Below are 18,276 nucleotides of genomic sequence, written 5' to 3'. Positions count from 1 at the left end.
CATTTTTTTTTGTTAAGACCAAACGGGAGTCTATATTAAAATGTTTTGTTTATGTGGAGAGTAGGTGCTGTGACGTCCAGGGGACATGAACCCCCCAACTGACTGAAGCTAGCTCCTCAAGGCTCCCAGTCCCCCTGAAGTCCAGACATCATTTTGTTTAAGATAAGAACTTCCCCTACCTCTCAGACAGCGGTTAAATTGGGAAATCCCCATGTTAAATCAGACTGTTCATTACATAAATAAATGGCGCCCGGCGTGGGGCAAAGGGAACTTAAAATTTGGCTATAAAGAATTATTTCAAATAAAAAAAAAAAAGAAAAAGTTTTTTTTTATATGATAAAAACACTTAATCTTAAGGCAAGGAAGTTCTCTTGTTTTAAACTTAAGAAACTGTTGCCAAATTTAAAAAGTTAAATGAGCCCTATTCAATAGATACAATTTTTTTAAAGGTAGAGTTCAATTTCAGAAACGGTTGTACTAAGTGGTTTGTTTGAGTATAATTGCATATTTGAATAAATATCAGGCTTCTATGGATATTCTATTACCTGATCGTTTCGGTACATAGACCTAGAATTAACTTGAAATTTTTTTCAGTGTGAATTATATTCAACCAAGCAATTTACTGTAATTCGTTGGTGATCACGTCTTTTTGCGCTTATGATATTTTGACTGAGATATGAGCCTCCTATTATCTATAGGATATACTTTATTTTTGCTCATCGCATCATAAAGTCCGTATTTAATAGTGATTGGCAAACCAAAGGCTTGTTTGTTGAAACATTATGTGTGTGTATAAGATGTATTCACCCCATAGCCCAGTTTAGTGATTTGATTTGCCTATCGTACCCCTACCTAAGTCCGTCTACTCTAGTATGCATCACCAAACAGCCGTAAACCAAATGTTTGAATTTTTAGAAACCAAAATATAACTAAGTACAAATCTTTGCTAAGAATTTTTCCTATAAAAACCATTTTTGTCACGCCTTTTTATCTACACAATTTTTTTTGAAGAGATAATTAACATTAAAAAAAAAAAAACATGACTCAGCGAAGTCCTCCGCCCCCTACAGGCGTAAATTTAGGAGCACAATCTCTTGCTCACAGTGAACAAATTTGTAGCATTTGTGATGAGAGTATGGTTTTTGATTCTCAGGAATGCTACAATATACTAAATTGCGGCCACATATTCCATCGTAGCTGTGTGGAAAGGGCTCTGTCAACTTCGTCTGAATGTCCACATTGTAAGCTACCATGTGAGTTATCAGATTTGCGCAAGTATTATGGCAATACAAAACCTGCCCATAATACTTCAGTCGACAACTCCACACAAACCGTTAATGAAGACAAATTCCGTCAAAGTGTTCGAGGAAAAGGTAGAGGAGCAATGGCCAATCGGCCAATTACAAGAAATCTGAGTAAAACCCTCTTCAGTGCAAATATTGACACACTTCCACAAACCATTGACAATTTAATTGATGTGTCCGAACCGTACTCACCAATGAAACATACTGATCCGTATCAACAACAACCCCAAAACAATCCAAATAAGCAAAATTCCAAACCCCAATCACAGAATTCCAAGGCCGTTGATTATTCTAAAATCAACACAATGATAGAAACCAACATTGCCAAATTCTTCCAAAACCTAAATTTCCAAACTAATTCTTCAAGGACTCCTCCCTTAAGAACGGATCAAGAACCGCCAGGCTCTAGACCTCCCGTCGCTAGCGAAAATTATAACTTACCTCCACAGGATATAAACATCCGCAGAAATAGTAGTAGTCAGCCAGACCAAATATATTCCTCTCGACCCGAAAAACTGACAGCCATTATCCAAAATTGGAACGTCAAATTTGACGGTTCCAGTAAAGGCCTTCCTGTAGAAGAGTTCTTGTATAGAATTAAATCTTTAACACAGGAGCATCTCGACAATAATTTTAACATAGTGTGCAAGAACCTCCCAGTGCTTTTAACAGGCAAAGCAAGAGAGTGGTATTGGAGGTACCACAAACAGGTGGGCTTCATAGAATGGACCTCTTTTTGTACTGCTCTGAAGTGTCAGTTTAAAGAGATGCGAACTATGTTTGAAATTAAGGAAGAGATCAGGAATCGCAAGATGAAACCTGGCGAGAGCTTTGAAGACTTCTATGATTCAGTATGTGCTATAGTGGACAGATTAGAACAACCATTACCTGAAGAGGAACTGGTAGAAATAGTGGGGAGGAATTTACGACCAGAAATTCGGCACGAGCTATTATATGTGCCTGTTTTCTCAATGGCTCATCTTCGAAATCTCGTCCAAAGAAGAGAAAAATTATTTGCGGACGAAAGTTATCGTAGAAATTTGAGCCTTAAATCACAAAATAACACAAATCCAGTAAATAGGCGACATTTAGCTGAATTAGAAAAAACAGAAGATATATCATATGACTCAAATACCGGGGTTTGCGTTGATGCCATCAACTATAACACGTATACACACAAGTGTTGGAATTGCGATCAAACCGGACACTTTTGGGATGATTGCGTAGAACCGCGCACAGTGTTTTGCTATGGTTGCGGCACGAAAAATGTGTATAAACCACAGTGCGGCAAATGTGCAGAAAAAAAGTTAGGATTGCCAAAAAACTTCCCACGTTCAAATTCAGTTCAAAAACAATCCTAGCCCCTCCTCATGATGGCAACACAGATTCAGCATTGTCACCTTCTATATCTGTTCTGAAACGCAACGCTGATGAGCCTAATCTTTCATCCACTACATTACGACCACTTCGCCCTTACCATGAACGTCTTATGGACTATATAGCAAAACGTAATAAAATATTTCAAAATCATGCTATTAACAGTTCTCCTAGAAAACACCCAAAGCGGTCAACTCTTCGCTTGAGAGCATACTTCAAGCGAAGAAAACTTACCAGTAAATACATAATTTCGGCCATAATCTCCAATGCCAATGACAAAAGATATTATGCCAAAATTACCTTTTTGAATTTTAACGAGTGTGGCTTACTCGACACCGGTGCAAATGTGTCCTGCATTGGGTCCAGTTTAGCTCTCACGGATTTTTCTCAGTACCCTCAGTTCGTTTCTAATAAATCGGGAGTAAAAACTGCTGATGGAACCATTCAGAAAACATTAGGTATTCTAGATGTTGACGTCACATTCAGAAATGAAACCCGAAAATTAAAAATGCTCGTTGTCCCAGCTATAACCCAGAGGGTCATACTCGGGTTAGATTTCTGGAGAGCATTTAATTTAGCGCCGGATGTATTTCAACCAGCCATTATAACTGAGCCTGATCTCTATCAAAATTCTTCAAGTGAGGTCTACCAGTTACCAAAATCGATTAGTAGCGTTGGTAGATCGGATTCTGCAAAGGTGATCCAAAACTATCCTCTGAGTTTCAGTCAGAAGACCCAACTTGACTGCATCATTGAGTTATTTCCAGACTTTTCGAAGCAAGGCTTAGGCCGAACTACCTTAATAGAACATGAGATCGACGTTGGGGACGCTAAACCCGTTAAGCAGCGTTTCTATCCGGTTTCCCCCGCTGTGGAGAACCTAATGTTTCAGGAAATCGATAGAATGCTCGCTCTTGGGGTAATTGAACCCTCGTCATCTCCTTGGAGTTCTCCGATGCGTCTAGTTCTAAAGCCTAACAAAGTTAGACTTTGTCTAGATGCGCGGAGACTCAATCAAGTCACAGCTAAGGACGCCTACCCGCTTCCCAGCATTGAGGGTATTTTCTCTCGCTTACCTAAAGCTAATATAATAACAAAGCTGGACCTCAAAGATGCCTACTGGCAGATTGGACTGAGTGAAAAATCGAAGCCTTTCACAGCGTTTACGGTACCGGGTCGTCCGTTGTACCAGTTCACTGTAATGCCTTTTGGTCTGTGCACAGCCCCACAGACTATGTGTCGTCTGATGGACCAAATTATTCCGCCAGACCTGAAGCATTGCGTGTTCGGGTACCTCGACGACCTGGTTATCATAACAGAAGATTTTTCCACTCACGTGTCAGTCCTGGTCAGAATCGCTCAGGAATTTAAAAAGGCCAACTTGACCTTAAACATTGATAAGTGTCAGTTTTGTGTGACGCAGGTCCAATACTTAGGCTATGTAATTGGACACGGTGGCATACAGACCGATCCCGAAAAGGTCGAATCAGTTGCACAATGGCCTGTACCAAAAACCGCAAAGCAAGTTCGCGGATTCTTGGGTTTAGCTGGTTGGTACAGACGTTTCATCAAAAACTTTTCTTCACTCACTTTTCCCATAACGGAAACTTTGTCCACCAAGAAAAGGTTTAAGTGGACTCAGGAAGCCAATGAGGCTTTTGAGGAAGTGAAGAAACGTCTGACCACCGCTCCCGTTCTTGCCAATCCGAACTTCAATAAAAAGTTTTATCTGCACTGCGACGCCTCGGATTATGGCATTGGTGCAGTCCTTGTGCAACTCGATGAAAACGACGAAGAAAGGCCAATAGCCTTCATGTCAAAAAAACTTAATACGTCACAGCGAAACTACAGCGTAACCGAAAGGGAATGCTTAGCGGCTATTGAAGCCATTAAACGCTTTCGATGTTACCTGGAGCTTCAAGACTTCGAGGTCATCACAGATCATTCTTCCTTAAAGTGGCTTATGAGTCAACCGGACCTAACAGGCAGGCTGGCCAGATGGGTGTTTAAATTACAGCCATATAGGTTTACCATAAGCCACCGTAAGGGGAAAGATCATGTGGTGCCCGATGCTCTTTCACGAATTCCCCCAGTGGAAGTTTCAGCTGTAGAATTCACAGAACCAGAAATCGATCTCAATTCGTCATGTTTCGAAGATCAAGATTATCAAATCTTAAAATCAAAGATCTCTGGAAACAGCTGCAAATACCCAGATTTGAAAATAATAGACAAATTTGTCTACATACGCACAGAGCACTACTCTGGTGATCCTCAACGGGAGGAAAGTGCCTGGAAGCTTTGGATTCCCAAAGGTCTCAGAAAAACTGTTCTATCTCGGTTCCACACTTCACCGATAGCCGCCCACGGTGGCATGCATAAAACGGTAGACCTAATTAGACGTAATTTTTACTGGCCTGGTTTAGTATCAGATGTCAGGGACTTCGTGAGGGATTGTGAGGTATGCAAAGTAACGAAGGCACCAAATACGTTGCTCAAACCAGAGATGGGAAAACCAGTGCATACCACAAGACCCTTTCAAAGACTATATGTAGACTTTCTTGGACCGTATCCAAGGTCTAAGAATGGTCACATTGGTCTATTTATAGTCTTAGACCATCTAACAAAATTTCACTGGCTGTGCCCTCTAAAAAAATTCCATGCTTCCAGCGTTCAGAAATTTCTGTTAGACCAGATTTTTTACGTGTATGGGGTTCCCGAGTACTTAGTCAGTGATAACGGTTCGCAATTTAAAGCAAACGACTTTAATGCATTCCTGACTAAGCTCGGGATAAAACACATATATACCGCGTTGTATTCCCCCCAATCTAACGCATCGGAGAGGGTCAACAGATCGATTATTTCCGGTATACGATCATACTTGAAACAAGATCATAAAATGTGGGATGAGCACCTTTCGGCCATCAGCTGCGCTCTCCGAAATTCTGTGCATCAAGCCACCAAGCACTCTCCCTATTTTGCCACTTTCGGCCTTAATATGATCACGCATGGAGATACGTACCAGCTGCTTAGGAATGTCAATTTGTTGGAGGAATCCACAATACAAATAAGCCGAGAGGACCAACTTACACTTTTACGGAAAGAGCTCCGAAAAAACATCTCTCAAGCCTATGACACCAATAGGCATCAATATAATTTGCGTAGCCGACCCATTTCATACACTGTTGGGCAAACCGTGTTTAGACGGAATTTCGCACAGAGCAATGCCTCCAAAAATTTCAACGCGAAACTATCACCACTGTTCATAAAGGCGATAGTTCAATCGAAAGTGGGAAAACACTACTACATCCTAAAAGATACCGAAAGTAACTCTATCGGGACTTATCATGCGAAAGATATTCGCACTTAATTCACAACATTGCGCCTGGTAATATTGTTATCCAATGGATAAATATTACCTGGTTTGTAATGAATGTCAATACGCATGAAACTTCAACATTTATTATTTTCTACTTCCGAACCAAAATTGTTTGCTGGGTAAGGTAAAAATCTGCCCACTGATATCTTCACCTAATTATGCCCTACGCTTTAGTCTTCCCTCTTTCTTGTTCTGTCTTATTTTTCATTTTTATCGATTATTGTTTTGCTCTACCCTCTTTTACCACACTCTATATTTAGTTGTTCGTTGTAACAGGTCGATTCGTTACAACTCCCCTTTGCACTAGTATTAGTGCGTAGCGACAGCACAGCATCTATCATAACAAATTTCTGCCTTGTAAAACAGACTTACACGGCTCAGAGGGTAGAACTGCGGCTTCGTATTCTGTAGTCCCGGGTTCGAGCCCAAGTCTGGCTAAACTTATTTCAAGTCTTTTTTATATATATTTTTTTCTGCTTTTTTATGATATTTTCGCCACTTTTGTTTCGACTTTCGGTTAATTGTGCCGTAGTCAAGAAAAGAGTTAAAGATCAAAGTCCAGGGTAATAACCGTAAACGTTGCAATTCTTACCGTTTCTCAGCAGATAGAGCAGTGGAGACTTTTATCATGTTCCTACCCTACTTGTATGCAGAGCTCCAAGTTTCAGTAACAAAATTCAATCGTTCTTTTGCTTGGTGATTGTTAAACAGCACACAACATTGAAATTTACAGCACAAGTGCATTGAAATTTAAAGTAAAAACTGTACAAGATCGAAAGTGTATTTTGTTGCATTTCTTCAAAGTATATTAGCATATTCGATAAATTAAATCTCCTCGTAACATTCAGTTTAATTGAAGAGACGAGATTATTCCTAAATTCTTGAAATTCAGAGGTAATAGTGAACATTTTTTTTTAGAAAACCAAACATTAACTAAGTTGTGGCCTTTTAATATCTTTAGAAGCAACTGAACCGTGAATCCCTGAAATAACCTTAATTTTGCTAATTCTATAAAAACAACTTGAAACCATATTTAACCAGCGAACCTATAAAGGCTCAGGTAAATTTTTCATCAAAAGTTTAATGATAGATTTCATCTAATACAATTGTGTAATCCATTCCACAGCCTACTTGTGTATACTTTTGTATTTGCCTCATCGACGGCTAGTGGGGTACCACGCGACGAAGAGGGCTGAGCAATTAAAATACAATTATCATTACCAAAAACGGGGATTACAATCCCAAGCCTTAAACATCAGCAATCAATTTTAACCGTCTAAGATTGCAGAGTAACCCCAGAATCTTAATCTTTAATGTTGCGGATATACCTTTTAATTGCATCATTGCATTGCATCATAAAGCCCAACACCAATCCGTAACAATTTATTCTTATCAGTGCATGGAAGATACCAGGATCATAATACTGGATTAAATACCTGAAGAAACCCAAATTTGGATTAATTTAGACTTGTTGAATTAGAATAAGTATAAACAACCATATTGTCCTGGCATATATACAGCAAAATTTTCCAAGTAATTATTGTAGCCACATTCGTCGGAAACGAGTTCATCGAGGCCTCGACGTACATCTAAAATCGACTGATGAAAGTGGTAAGTGAAAACCGTATATGAATTATAAATCTTGTTGTTTTAAAATTTTGCGTTTATATGCCATGTCTCTATTTAAGTAGATCATTCATATAAGTATTACTAAAATCATTACAAACCTATTTTAAATTCGAGGTTTAACAGAGAAAAAAAAATAATTAAATCCTGTGTTGATAAGCTAGAATTGATCTTTGGAAAACGAAAACAGAATTTAAGGATAGATAATAATTTTTGTTATGGTAACTTAGATATTCATACCAATTATATTCCCATAATTGTTTTTCATATATCATTTAGTTAATGGTGCTTATTTAAATTTTTTTTAATTTACGATCATTTTCGAAACCATTTGTTTCAATTCATATTAGACAACCACAAAATTTAAGTGAGTACCCTTATGTTAGAAATTCTTTTTATGATTTAATCTTCAATTCAATTTGCACTTATGAATCTAACTGGAGTATTAAGATACATTTTGTTAGTTCTCAAACATGTCTGAGTTCGATTCAAACCCATTATTTTACTATTAGAAACCTGTTTGCATGTTGCTGAATAAATGAATATTTTTACATAAATAATTGCAATTCACCATGAATGCTTAAGTATCTTTGATTTTACGGCAGGGATGTGAGAGTAGACGACAGTTATCAGAGTTCGGGGACTTATCCATAATTCATAAGCCATTAAGTCCAAGGATGGGTTGGGTTACGAGGCTATCGATTCCAGAACATCCGGAATCGGCTTCCATTTCAAGACAGGGGATAACGATAGGCAGTTTTAATTCATCCATACCAGTTGGGGTAACAATTAGTCAGCTCTTTGTGTAAAGTTTCAATAGATTAGTATTTCATTTTTTTTTTGTTAAGACCAAACGGGAGTCTATATTAAAATTTTTTGTTTATGTGGAGAGTAGGTGCTGTGACGTCCAGGGGACATGAACCCCCCAACTGACTGAAGCTAGCTCCTCAAGGCTCCCAGTCCCCCTGAAGTCCAGACATCATTTTGTTTAAGATAAGAACTTCCCCTACCTCTCAGACAGCGGTTAAATTGGGAAATCCCCATGTTAAATCAGACTGTTCATTACATAGCCGAACATAAGTTGTCAGCTAGAAACAAATTTTTTGTCAAACATTATACAACCTTTAGACAAGATAGGGTGAGCGGCCGCGGGGGAGGCACAGCAGTATTAGTGAAGGATTGGATCAAGGCAGAAAGAATACATGCAAATTTAGGTGAAATAGAGGGTACTGTGGTAAAACTAAAAGGCCTTTATAACGATATGATTGTCATGTCACTATATAAAAGACCACAGGAAAATATAAGAGAAATAGACCTAATAAATATTGGTAATGTGATAGGATGTATGGACGCTATTATAGGAGCGGATTTAAATGCAAAAAATCCACTATGGGGCGGTAGCGACACCAATGTTAGTGGAAGAATTTTAAGTGAATGGTTGGATACTTCACCTAATTTATTAATAAGGCCCACAATGGAGCCAACTAGATGCTGTCCTACAGCACAGTCGTATATAGATATTTTCATAACATCGACAAATATAGGTATTTATGCATCAGATCCTACCAGAGGTGTAAAAACCCTGGACTATGACTCTGATCATAAAGCAATTTTAATAGAAATAGTGACTAATGGAATTGAGAGAAGATTGCAGGAGGAGTTTTACAACTTCAATACCTTCAATAAACAAATTTTTAATAGCAATTTGAATGAACAGCAATATAGACTTAATTTGCCAATTGATAGAAATGCATCTAATGATGAAATAGATAATGAAGTCGATACTTTGACCACATTAATTACAGATTCAATGGAGAAAAGTATGTTAAAATTTAAACCAAAGTATGGAATGTTGGCTGAGCTTCCACAAGAAATATTAGACTTGATTAAACAAAAAAAGACAATAAGAAGAAGAAGGTGCAGGGTATTAGACCAAAGTTTTTACAACACACTTGGCTCTATACTCCAGAGACTCGACAAAATAATACAAGAAAAAATTAGAATTTTTGAAGAAAACTATTATACAAATAAACTAAAGCAAATAAAATGCAACGGCAACATGTATAAAGAAATTAAAAAATTTTGCAATATAGAACGTCGAAAAATATCGGACCTAAAAAATGAAAATAATGACATAGTATGCACTAATGAAGAAAAGGCGGAATTAATAGCTGAAGAATGTGCTAAAATACAGGCTAATTTTTACTTACCAAATAACCAAATAGAATGGGAACAACAAACACCAATCCTTAATTTTGATAATAATACAAAAGCAGATGGAACGTCTAATGGGAGACAAGCAATTAAATTAATCAAGGCAGAAGACATAGGAGCTGCATTATCCAGATTAAATAATAAAAAAAGTTGTGGAGAAGATTTAATACCTAACTTTGTACTTAAAAGAATAGATAGCAGGCTTTGGGGCCGTATTGCTATTATATTTAATCATTGTATTAATAATGCATACTTCCCCAAAAAATGGAAGTATGCAAAAATAATACCCATTTTAAAGCCAGGCAAAGACCCTACGTCAGCCAATAACTATAGACCGATATCATTATTATCGAATGTAGGAAAACTTTTTGAAGTGTTCATTTTAGAAAAAATACAAAATCATGTTGAAGACAACAATATATTAAAAGATTTTCAATTCGGGTTTAGGAGAGGTTTGTCAACTACACATGCTCTCCTAACCCTAGCAAATAAAGTATCTGCCGGATTCAATAGAAAAAGCCCCACAATAGCGGTGAGCTTAGATTTTGAAAAGGCATTTGATACCGTGTGGCAAGCCGGTATCATCAAAAAAATGGAGGAAACCTACGGTTTTGAAAATTACCTAACAAGACTAATAAAAAATTATCTCTGTGACAGATCATTTTCGGTGCAAGTCGAAAATTCAAAATCTCGTCCGCATGAAATAAAAGTAGGGGTGCCACAGGGTTCGGTCCTTGGTCCAGTCCTTTACAATTTATACTTGGCTGATATTCCACAGCCAAGCAATGATCAATTATTAATTACATTCGCTGATGATATTCTCATAGCGGCCACTCACCCTAAGGCTAAATTAGCCCAAAATAAAATAAATGAATACCTGAAAGTTCTTCATAACTACTTTGTTAAGTGGAAACTAAGGCTTAATGTCAATAAATGCAAAGCAATTATAATTAAAGGTAAAAAATCCAGACTCTATAAGAATGGAAGGAAATTTGTACCAAAAATAAAAATAAATGGTACAACAATAGAAACAGCAAATGAATTAAAATATCTTGGTATTATTTTAGAAGAAAATTATTCATTTATTAAACATGTCAACTATGCGCTAAGAAAAGCAAAAACAGGACTTCAAAAAATTTTGAATATTCTTAAAAGAAAGAGAGGCTTAAGCTGTCACATTAAAATGTGCATGTACAAGCAATTGATAAGACCAATAGTAACTTATGCCTTCCCCATTTGGTTTGGCATTTCGTCGGCCCAAATGGAGAAGGTCAGGGTTTTTGAGAGGAGGATGTTGGCGTATTGCCTTAATATGAAAACGAAAAGAATGGCAGATGGTAGTTTTAGAGCGCCATCTAATAGAGCCATATACACCAATAGCAAAACTAAACGTATTGACAAATTCATGACTGAACTAGCCCTGAAAATGTTAGATAAATGTAGTACACATGAAAATTCAATTATTAAAAATGGTATTATAAATGAAGAACAATTTATTAGATTATTAGAAAATGATGGGCATCTTTCACCCATGTGCTTGACACATCTTAATAATCACAATCTACTATTCAATGAAGAACAAAAAATTTTATATTATAATAGACGATATGGTACTTATAATCTAGATAACACGGTGTATAGTACCGAACAATTTTAATGATCAAAAATCATTTGTATATATTTGTAAATATTTGTAAATATTAGTTATTAATTAGAATTAGTTTTTTGTTTAATTATTAGTAAGTAAGATTACTCAAAATAGAAACAAGTTTTTACCCTTTTCTTGTTTACTTAAACAAAATTGAAATTGACAAAGTCAAATTAAAATGAAAATGATAACGGGGCTGACCTTCCTGATAACCTATACCGTATATATATTTTTATATATCAAAATTTATATTCCTTGAAAAAGTTTTTACTGTAAGGAACAACTGTAATGTATGTAATGTAGATTTAAAAATAACATTGTAAAACAAATGAAATGGGAAATAAATATACTATACTATGTATTGATTATGCTCAATTGTATGTAGCTAGATACAATAGTCTATGATTTCCTTTGTAAAACAAAAGTAAAATTCTTTATAAATTTGTTTCGTTTCTCAAAAAAGTTAATTTAAGGAGGCAAATTTTCGCAAAATGCATTTATTTTTAACAATATTTAAGAAATTTTAACATTTATTAAAAAACAAGAATTTTTATTGTAAAATTCTTTAAAAAAATTCTCTTAATTTCCCAAAAGGTAATTTAAGGAGCCAAATTTTCCCAAAATACATTTATTTTTAGCAATATTTAATAAATTTTAACATTTATTAAAAAAACTACAATTTTTGTTAGATTTTTTGATGCCAAATTAATACATACTGGTTATGTTCACTAATAACTAAAGGAAACAGTCAACATTTTCCTTTATAAAACGAAAATAAAACTTCTTGTTCGTTTGTGTGTTTGTGTGCAATAAGTAAACGAAATTGTCTTAAACACACAAGCAATGAAATCAATGGCGCGGTTAGTACTTAGATGGGGGACCGCTTGGGAACACCGCGTGTTGTTGGCATTGTCCAAAATTTTTTTTATTTCATTTTATTTTCTTTTTTATTTTTCTCTATTAAATAAAAAAAGAATGAAGTCGATATCTTTATTTTTAACCGAAATAGAGCCAAAATAAAAAACTCAACTGCTTGTTATTTAAGGTAAATGTAAAACATTCGCTATTGATTATGCTCAATTGTATGTAGCTAGATACAATAGTCTATGATTTCCTTTGTAAAACAAAAGTAAAATTCTTTATAAATTTGTTTCGTTTCTCAAAAAAGTTAATTTAAGGAGGCAAATTTTCGCAAAATGCATTTATTTTTAACAATATTTAAGAAATTTTAACATTTATTAAAAAACAAGAATTTTTATTGTAAAATTCTTTAAAAAATTCTCTTAATTTCCCAAAAGGTAATTTAAGGAGCCAAATTTTCCCAAAATACATTTATTTTTAGCAATATTTAATAAATTTTAACATTTATTAAAAAAAACTACAATTTTTGTTAGATTTTTTGATGCCAAATTAATACATACTGGTTATGTTCACTAATAACTAAAGGAAACAGTCAACATTTTCCTTTATAAAACGAAAATAAAACTTCTTGTTCGTTTGTGTGTTTGTGTGCAATAAGTAAAGAAATTGTCTTAAACACACAAGCAATGAAATCAATGGCCATATGAAGCAAAATAAACTATGTTTCTTCGCCAACGACCATACCACGCTGAGTACATCGGTTCTCGTCCGATCACCGAAATTAAGCAGCGTCGGGCGCGGTTAGTACTTAGATGGGGGACCGCTTGGGAACACCGCGTGTTGTTGGCATTGTCCAAATTTTTTTTATTTCATATTATTTTCTTTTTTATTTTTCTCTATTAAATAAAAAAAGAATGAAGTCGATATCTTTATTTTTAACCGAAATAGAGCCAAAATAAAAAACTCAACTGCTTGTTATTTAAGGTAAATGTAAAACATTCGCTATTGATTATGCTCAATTGTATGTAGCTAGATACAATAGTCTATGATTTCCTTTGTAAAACAAAAGTAAAATTCTTTATAAATTTGTTTCGTTTCTCAAAAAAGTTAATTTAAGGAGGCAAATTTTCGCAAAATGCATTTATTTTTAACAATATTTAAGAAATTTTAACATTTATTAAAAAACAAGAATTTTTATTGTAAAATTCTTTAAAAAAATTGTCTTAATTTCCCAAAAGGTAATTTAAGGAGCCAAATTTTACCAAAATACATTTATTTTTAGCAATATTTAATAAATTTTAACATTTATTAAAAAAAAAACTACAATTTTTGTTAGATTTTTTGATGCCAAATTAATACATACTGGTTATGTTCACTAATAACTAAAGGAAACAGTCAACATTTTCCTTTATAAAACGAAAATAAAACTTCTTGTTCGTTTGTGTGTTTGTGTGCAATAAGTAAACGAAATTGTCTTAAACACACAAGCAATGAAATCAATGGCCATATGAAGCAAAATAAACTATGTTTCTTCGCCAACGACCATACCACGCTGAGTACATCGGTTCTCGTCCGATCACCGAAATTAAGCAGCGTCGGGCGCGGTTAGTACTTAGATGGGGGACCGCTTGGGAACACCGCGTGTTGTTGGCATTGTCCAAAATTTTTTTATTTCATATTATTTTCTTTTTTATTTTTCTCTATTAAATAAAAAAAGAATGAAGTCGATATCTTTATTTTTAACCGAAATAGAGCCAAAATAAAAAACTCAACTGCTTGTTATTTAAGGTAAATGTAAAACATTCGCTATTGATTATGCTCAATTGTATGTAGCTAGATACAATAGTCTATGATTTCCTTTGTAAAACAAAAGTAAAATTCTTTATAAATTTGTTTCGTTTCTCAAAAAAGGTAATTTAAGGAGGCAAATTTTCGCAAAATGCATTTATTTTTAACAATATTTAAGAAATTTTAACATTTATTAAAAAACAAGAATTTTTATTGTAAAATTCTTTAAAAAAATTCTCTTAATTTCCCAAAAGGTAATTTAAGGAGCCAAATTTTCCCAAAATACATTTATTTTTAGCAATATTTAATAAATTTTAACATTTATTAAAAAAAACTACAATTTTTGTTAGATTTTTTGATGCCAAATTAATACATACTGGTTATGTTCACTAATAACTAAAGGAAACAGTCAACATTTTCCTTTATAAAACGAAAATAAAACTTCTTGTTCGTTTGTGTGTTTGTGTGCAATAAGTAAACGAAATTGTCTTAAACACACAAGCAATGAAATCAATGGCCATATGAAGCAAAATAAACTATGTTTCTTCGCCAACGACCATACCACGCTGAGTACATCGGTTCTCGTCCGATCACCGAAATTAAGCAGCGTCGGGCGCGGTTAGTACTTAGATGGGGGACCGCTTGGGAACACCGCGTGTTGTTGGCATTGTCCAAAATTTTTTTATTTCATATTATTTTCTTTTTTATTTTTCTCTATTAAATAAAAAAAGAATGAAGTCGATATCTTTATTTTTAACCGAAATAGAGCCAAAATAAAAAACTCAACTGCTTGTTATTTAAGGTAAATGTAAAACATTCGCTATTGATTATGCTCAATTGTATGTAGCTAGATACAATAGTCTATGATTTCCTTTGTAAAACAAAAGTAAAATTCTTTATAAATTTGTTTCGTTTCTCAAAAAAGTTAATTTAAGGAGGCAAATTTTCGCAAAATGCATTTATTTTTAACAATATTTAAGAAATTTTAACATTTATTAAAAAACAAGAATTTTTATTGTAAAATTCTTTAAAAAAATTCTCTTAATTTCCCAAAAGGTAATTTAAGGAGCCAAATTTTACCAAAATACATTTATTTTTAGCAATATTTAATAAATTTTAACATTTATTAAAAAAAAACTACAATTTTTGTTAGATTTTTTGATGCCAAATTAATACATACTGGTTATGTTCACTAATAACTAAAGGAAACAGTCAACATTTTCCTTTATAAAACGAAAATAAAACTTCTTGTTCGTTTGTGTGTTTGTGTGCAATAAGTAAACGAAATTGTCTTAAACACACAAGCAATGAAATCAATGGCCATATGAAGCAAAATAAACTATGTTTCTTCGCCAACGACCATACCACGCTGAGTACATCGGTTCTCGTCCGATCACCGAAATTAAGCAGCGTCGGGCGCGGTTAGTACTTAGATGGGGGACCGCTTGGGAACACCGCGTGTTGTTGGCATTGTCCAAAATTTTTTTATTTCATATTATTTTCTTTTTTATTTTTCTCTATTAAATAAAAAAAGAATGAAGTCGATATCTTTATTTTTAACCGAAATAGAGCCAAAATAAAAAACTCAACTGCTTGTTATTTAAGGTAAATGTAAAACATTCGCTATTGATTATGCTCAATTGTATGTAGCTAGATACAATAGTCTATGATTTCCTTTGTAAAACAAAAGTAAAATTCTTTATAAATTTGTTTCGTTTCTCAAAAAAGGTAATTTAAGGAGGCAAATTTTCGCAAAATGCATTTATTTTTAACAATATTTAAGAAATTTTAACATTTATTAAAAAACAAGAATTTTTATTGTAAATTTCTTTAAAAAATTTGTCTTAATTTCCAAAAAAGGTATTTTAGGGAGCCAAATTTTCCCAAAATACATTTATTTTTAGCAAAATTTAATAAATTTTAACATTTATTAAAAAAAAACTACAATTTTTGTTAGATTTTTTGATGCCAAATTAATACATACTGGTTATGTTCACTAATAACTAAAGGAAACAGTCAACATTTTCCTTTATAAAACGAAAATAAAACTTCTTGTTCGTTTGTGTGTTTGTGTGCAATAAGTAAACGAAATTGTCTTAAACACACAAGCAATGAAATCAATGGCCATATGAAGCAAAATAAACTATGTTTCTTCGCCAACGACCATACCACGCTGAGTACATCGGTTCTCGTCCGATCACCGAAATTAAGCAGCGTCGGACGCGGTTAGTACTTAGATGGGGGACCGCTTGGGAACACCGCGTGTTGTTGGCATTGTCCAAATTTTTTTTTTTTTTTTTTTTTTTTTTTTTTTTTTCTTCGATCGTTCCCAACGCCACACTTTCCCGCCCCTGCCGACCGAGAGGGCCACCTCCCCTTAACGTAGGGAGCGCGTACACCTCATATTCCGGAATATGGGGGGTTAGTAGACTAGGGAAAACCAGCTACAGCAAAACAACAGCCGGTTATAAAATTACATTTTAAAGACAAACACATCAAAAAATAAACAGGTCTAATCTAACATATTGTCTGGCAACTGTTACAACAATACTAAGAACGTAAGATAAAGTTTTTTATGACATGCAGAGGCTCGGATAAAGAAATCCTATTATATAACTTGTTATATTCATCACATAAAGATCGGAGTGGATTACTTATTTCATAATTAGATTTCGCTAACGTTAATTTAAGTGGTATGTAGTTTCGAGTACTACGTAAAGGTACATTAAAATTTATTTCGCCAATTAAAAACTGTGATTCAATTTGTCCACGCAAGAGTTTAATAATGAATACAGATCTGAGCATTAAACGTCTTTTCTCCAATGTTGGAAGGTCAATTAACTTTAGACGGTTTTCATATGGTGGAAGAGATTCATTTGAGCTCCACCCTAAACCCCTAAGAGCAAACAAAAGAAATTGAACTTGTACTGATTCTATCTTATCAGAATCACATTTGTAAAAAGGACTCCAAAGTACACAACCGTATTCTAATGTTGGTCGAACAAGGCTAATGAACAAGCGTTTGGTCACGTATGGATCGTCAAATTCCTTAGACCAGCGTTTTATAAAGCCCAGTAATGACTTGGCTTTATTAACACAAGACTCTATATGTAAGTTGAAACGCAATTTACTGTCTAAAATAACTCCAAGATCTACAAACGAATCTACATTATCCAATTTGTGCGAACCTATGAAGTAATCGCAAGAATCAGGACGAGATCTATAAAATGATAATTTTTTAAATTTTTTTAAGTTTAATGACATACCGTTGACACTACACCAGTTGGAAAGAGAATATAAGTCTTGTTGCAGATTAATTGATTGATTATAAGAATCATGATTGCTAAACAGTTTAACATCATCAGCAAACATTAATACTTTAGAGCAACGAATAACAGATGGAAGGTCATTTAAGTAAAGTACAAAAAGTAATGGACCTAAGTGGCTACCTTGAGGAACACCAGAATGCACAGTTATATTATTTGATAAAATATCATTAAAAGAAACCCTTTGGGTACGGTCCTGTAAATAAGAACGTATCCATGACAAGAGTATTGATGGGAAACCCATAGAATCAAGCTTATATATTAACAATTCGTGTACAACGGTGTCAAAGGCCTTACTGAAATCTGTGTATATAACGTCAGTTTGACATTTATTTACGAATCCACTGTGAACGTGACATGTAAGTTCCAATAAATTTGTCAAGGTAGACCTACCCTTAACGAAACCATGTTGATAAGGTGATATTATAGATCTAGCGAAATGAGTTATTCGGCGTGAAACCAGAAGTTCAAAAAGTTTAGGAATTGCACTTAGTTTTGCAATACCTCTATAGTTTTCAATCACACATCTACTATCAGATTTATGCAAAGGAATAATAAATCTAGATCTCCAGACAAGGGGGAAATATCCCAATGTCAACGAGTCGTTGAAAATATTTGTTAGGGGACGATAAAGTTCATATGCACATGATTTTAAAATAGAAGTCGGTACACCATCTGGACCTGGTGAGTTTGAATATTTCAATGACAATAAACCATTTAATACTTCATCCTCAGTGAGAATAATGCGAGGAAACT

At 34.3% G+C, this 18,276-nt stretch overlaps 5 non-coding genes across 5 annotated transcripts; all 5 read left to right on the top strand.

Moving 5' to 3' along the window:
- Window positions 1-13,136: 13,136 nt before the first annotated feature.
- On the top strand, window positions 13,137-13,255 carry LOC141388380 (5S ribosomal RNA). Its single transcript, XR_012408864.1, has one exon. It is a non-coding gene; the product is annotated as a 5S ribosomal RNA (ribosomal RNA).
- A 685-nt stretch (window positions 13,256-13,940) lies between these two features.
- Window positions 13,941-14,059, top strand: LOC141388379 (5S ribosomal RNA). The gene has a single exon (XR_012408863.1). It is a non-coding gene; the product is annotated as a 5S ribosomal RNA (ribosomal RNA).
- A 683-nt stretch (window positions 14,060-14,742) lies between these two features.
- On the top strand, window positions 14,743-14,861 carry LOC141388378 (5S ribosomal RNA). The gene has a single exon (XR_012408862.1). It is a non-coding gene; the product is annotated as a 5S ribosomal RNA (ribosomal RNA).
- Window positions 14,862-15,545: 684 nt separating this feature from the next.
- On the top strand, window positions 15,546-15,664 carry LOC141388377 (5S ribosomal RNA). The gene has a single exon (XR_012408861.1). It is a non-coding gene; the product is annotated as a 5S ribosomal RNA (ribosomal RNA).
- Window positions 15,665-16,349: 685 nt separating this feature from the next.
- On the top strand, window positions 16,350-16,468 carry LOC141388327 (5S ribosomal RNA). The gene has a single exon (XR_012408829.1). It is a non-coding gene; the product is annotated as a 5S ribosomal RNA (ribosomal RNA).
- The last annotated feature ends 1,808 nt before the right edge of the window (window positions 16,469-18,276 follow it).

This window comes from Musca autumnalis, unplaced genomic scaffold, assembly GCF_047663935.1.
Source record: "Musca autumnalis isolate F117 unplaced genomic scaffold, ASM4766393v1 scaffold_92, whole genome shotgun sequence".
NCBI classification, from domain to species: Eukaryota; Metazoa; Arthropoda; class Insecta; order Diptera; family Muscidae; genus Musca; species Musca autumnalis.
Note: the sequence above shows the minus strand (reverse complement) of the source record. Positions and strands in the feature narration are given on the sequence as shown.